General features: G+C 33.5%; 1 long non-coding RNA gene across 1 annotated transcript in view; it reads right to left on the reverse strand.

The window, feature by feature from the left end:
* The window catches only part of LOC144040581 (uncharacterized), a 5114-nt gene extending 531 nt beyond the window's left edge, over nt 1–4583 (reverse strand). Inside the window, exons 1-2 of the long non-coding RNA XR_013289768.1 lie at nt 3492–4583; nt 1–2665 (exon numbers count right to left, since the gene is read on the reverse strand). The exon at nt 1–2665 is cut by the window's left edge and continues 531 nt beyond it. This is a non-coding gene — a long non-coding RNA (uncharacterized LOC144040581). The remainder of the gene's footprint in view (nt 2666–3491) is intronic.
* Between the last annotated feature and the right edge of the window lie 234 nt (nt 4584–4817).

A 4817-nucleotide genomic window follows, 5' to 3' on the forward strand; every position in this document is an offset into this window, starting at 1 on the left:
TCTTTAGAGAGGGGAGGGTTTTTTTGGGGGCTGGGATGCTGAAAGTATAAAGAACAACTACAAGTGGGAGGGACACACACAAGGGGAACCAAAGCGATCTTGTCTGTGTCCAGAAATTTCTGCAAAATAAATCCTTCGAAGGACCTGTTCACCGATCTCCAGTCTGTATTCAGAAAATCAACATTACGAACATGCGGAAAACTTAAGGATCGTTTTCTAACAGTAATATTCACATTGTATTGCTTTTGTTCAATTTAATAAAATCGGTCACACTAACAAAAATATCGAATCACAAACAAAAAAACAAAAAAATTAATTATCAAATTCATATGTAGTAAAGTGTTGTTACCATGTTTACCAATATCCCCCATGTTGAGACATTTTTGGCTCACAACTCAAAGTTTCTATCCACTTAAATAAACTTTCACTACATATGATTAATTTTTAAGAACATCTTAATTTTGACAGAGGGTTTTCATTTTTCTAATTGGTGCACTACAGTGTTCCCTTGTGTATCACTGGATTAACATTCTTTTTTCTTTAAAATAAATAAACGGTTTTACAAAATAAACAAGATTATAAAAAGCAACTGCATAATTGCAAAAAACATTAGGGACTTCATAGCCGTCGCTACTCGGGCCCTAATTTGCGAAAGAACACTAGTTTACATGTCTTGGAAGGGCAGAATTTTTAGGTCATTTACTTGATCAGGAGTTTAAAATGCTTCATCAATAATGGGTTGGACATGTCTCTGGTCACCACGTATGTGTATATATGTATATACATACATACGTATATATATATATATATATATATATGGAAATATATATCTACATATATATGTGTATATTTTTATTATATATATGTATATATATATATTTGTATATATGTATATTTATATATATATACATATATATATATTTGTATATATATATTTGTATATATATATATACGTATATATTTATATATGTATATTTATATATGTATATTTATATATTGAAGAGGAATAAAATAAATTTTGTCCTCTTTGCGTGTTCCAAAAATGAGGATAGGTTTGATGCAAGAAAAATACACCTTTTGCAAAAATGATTTAATAAAAACAGAGAGTCTCTGGACATACAACAGCTTCTGATTCTTCACTTAAAGAACGTGGAATTTTCAGAGCGTCAAATGTGTCCTTCTACGTGTACAATAGCTTCTTATAGTTAAAAAGACCTCCTCCTTTTCATTTGTAGACTAAACATACTCTCTGGTACTTTTCCGTGAGCAGATGGCGTAAACAAGGTCAGGTGGATGTTTTTGAGACAGAAGGTGTTATATAGTTGAAGGATTTTCCCATAGCAAAATCTCACAAACAAGTTGAACCAAATTTACAGTGGCCGTGACTGATGAAGAAAGTAAAGTGTGTGTGTGTGTTATTTCAAAACTAATTCTGTTTTCATGACCGAGATGTGCGTGTACAAATAAAACAAGGAATTTTGGACCAATCAGTGTATACTAGGCCAAAGGAGTATGTGTGTGTGTTTTGAGACAAATTCTGGTTCAAGGGCTAAATGTGCTTTCGCACAAAACGCTGAGAAGGAACTTTTTTAGACTAAATAATATGACCCAGCTTAAGGCCAGACCATACGAGGTCGACATCATCTGCTCTGCTCAGGACACAAAATATGTCTTATAGGTTAATATGAAGAATTAAAATGTTCATAATGTGTAACAATAGTTGATATATGAAATTAGGTATTAAAAATGTTATAATATCTTTCAGTCCAACCTTTGGGCTTATTTAAAATAAAGCCCAATAACTAAATATTTAAACATTTTTACCAAAGGATTCCCACGGGATTTTCATCATCGCAATGGCAGGTGCAACATAGGAAGAGGAAAAATGAAAACATTCTTTTTAGCAGGAGAGGAGGTCAGTCATATGTCAAAACAATGTGATTCATTAAAAGATTTTTTGTTTTTTTCTCAGTAAAATAGGCATATCATATATGAAGACAGTGTGTTGTGATTATGTTCAAAATTTGTGTTGGGGGATCCCAGAAATAGCAAATTGGCATGACAGTCAGTATGAGAAAGAGTGTCATTATGTACGTGCAATTGGAGACGCGATTGAAGACTTGTTGTCGTTTGGGCTAGGGAAGTTTTGTTGCTTGCGTTTTTTTTTTGTTTTTTTTCAAACAGAGTCCTTCAGCTTTGCGATTGGCTGGCAACCTGTTCAGGTTGCACCTTGCCTCCTGCCCGAAGCCAGTTGGGATAGGCTCCAGTACCCTCACAATCCTTGTGAGGACAAGTGGTCAAGGGAATGGATGGATGGATGGATTCCTTCAGCTTTTTTAGAACCCACATCAACTGCCAGAGATGATCACCGGGCCCAAGGCGTGACTCATTCTTTGTGGAACGCCCCGGAAAAGGGACACATTCCTCCTATCTCCATTGGGTAATCCTCAGCTCGTCTGGTGGAAACTGGAAGCAGTTGAATGGCCTCTCGGCTGGCACGTCTGGTCACTGGAGCAGCTGGCTGGTCTCTCTGTTGATTCCCGGTGGTGGCTGGCTCCTGAAGGTGGGGGTTGAGTAGAAGGCGGACCTCCGGCTGGTCTAATAGGCAAGATGTGGAACCAGGTGCCCCGTGGACTGGACTAGATTGACCTTTTCATCACCTCATCTGGGTGCAAAATATTTTCATTTAGTCACTAATAAACATTTATTCACATCCCTTCTTTTTGAAAGAGCATTTTGGTAGTGTTATATAGTTAGGAGTTAGTAAATGTTAGTAAAGTTCTGTAGGCCTCTCCTGTGGGAAAAAATTCTGTTTGTTCTGTTTGTAAGACTTTGTTCTGAAATAATGACCCCTGACCAATAATCCTCACTCGACTGAAAACATTCAAATCTGCCCCAACAGTATTTAGGTTATAACATGTCAGTAAATATTAAAAACAAAAACTTCCTTTATTAAAAAATTTAAAAAAAAATTGAGAAAAGGGAAGAAAATAAAAAAAATTTTAAATAAAAAATAAAATAAAAAATAATAATAAAATAATAATTAAAACAATGAAAGTTTACAATTTTAAATAATTGCTAATTATATGTCAATATTTGTTATGGTTTACAATATTTAATTTAATATGTTTTGCATACCTTCATGAATAATAATTAGGATGAGGTAGGACAGATATACTCTAACAATTTACAAATATAGTTAATTAATAAGTGTGTAGTTTTCAATGAATGTTTTCTCAATGGAGGCCGCAGCCCGTAAAGTCAGCCTTTGGTCAAACGTCAAAGCAGGAATGATTTTTAATTACATAGCACCTCAAATTATGTCAAAAATGTGATTCTTCCAGATAGCTTCCCCAGTCTGTTTGTAATGAGACTTCAAATGTCGAATTCAAAGGTTAAATATATTCGGGAGAGATTAAAATTATTTTCTATTTATAAACATGGGAGAAAAAAAATAAAAAAACATCTTTAAATTATAATTAACACATTACTTCATCCCCAGGACCGGAATATGGCACTTTGGTGGGACCCCAATTGTCCTTAATGGGTGTGTCTCCTGATTCTGAAAAGATATTTAAAATTTATTAAACAATGTTCTCGCGCACAAACAAAATCATAAGGGAAAAAACAATCATCTATATAAAGAATTATTCCACATTAATTGCCATCCAAGTTATTCGTTTTTAGTTAAAGTTATTTATGTTCTATAAGCATAAGATATGCATCTAAATTTTATAATATCTTAAAACTATACCTCTCTATGTTATTTGTGTATTAATATTCATTCGTTTTATATCAAACATAATTTTAAATATGACGTATTTGCACTCGTGAAGCCAGTTTAAGTATTCAACATTAGTGCTTAAGAAATTTATATAAGGGGCTTATAAAATCAGTTACGGCAACAATTTATATAATGTCGTTCAATTATTTAACGCAGACGCTTGCTGGTTTTAGCGTTAGAAGTTGTATTAGTAATTTTACCGTCTAATTAATTTATCCCGTTTAGCGTTTATTAAACGGCTTAATTTGTTTTATTACATAAATTTGTATTATAGTTATTTTATTTGCAAAGCAACATTTCAGTATTAATCATTTTTTCAATACACTTTTCTTAAAGATACGTCCGGGACTCTCCTCTATATAAAAATTACATACACTCATAACATTATTAACGGGCGGTCGCCGTGTACGCACCTTCAAAGTTAAATTGCCGTCATTAAAACCATCGAACAAATGCCATATCTTATTAGAATAAACTAACCTTTTTCACAATATAATCAAGTCCCGTCGTTCAATATTAATTACATTTTAAGTCATTATTTAAACGGTATGTTTAATCCGGAAGCTTTAATTCCGACTAGCGGAAGTGATATCAGGTTAAATCATTTAGTCTTATATCATTATTTAAAGTTATATAAATGGTTATAACTTCACAAAAATACCTAAAGCTAGTATTCTAGCATTATTCATCATCATCTTATCCAAAAATACACGATTATGTGTCGTTTTTATTCCACTCGTAAACGTGTTCTTTTATCTCGTATTTGTACGTCGAACGCCCGGCGGCGCAAGCCTCAACGTCCCCCATCAATAAAATTAACTTACCGTAGTTTATAACGGCGCCATAAAATTTATTCCACCGCAATCGTATATCCATTTTATCAGTTTTTCAAACCACGGACTGGGCATTTCTCCGATCGCAAATGCGCATGTGCTCGCAACTCCCTGTCGCCTCATGACAACCATTTTTGTAGTTCTCAAACAGTGTTTTCTTTCTATTAATTATTGCCCGTATTTTATAGCTTATTATATTA

This window comes from Vanacampus margaritifer, chromosome 20 (assembly GCF_051991255.1).
Source record: "Vanacampus margaritifer isolate UIUO_Vmar chromosome 20, RoL_Vmar_1.0, whole genome shotgun sequence".
NCBI lineage: Eukaryota > Metazoa > Chordata > Actinopteri > Syngnathiformes > Syngnathidae > Vanacampus > Vanacampus margaritifer.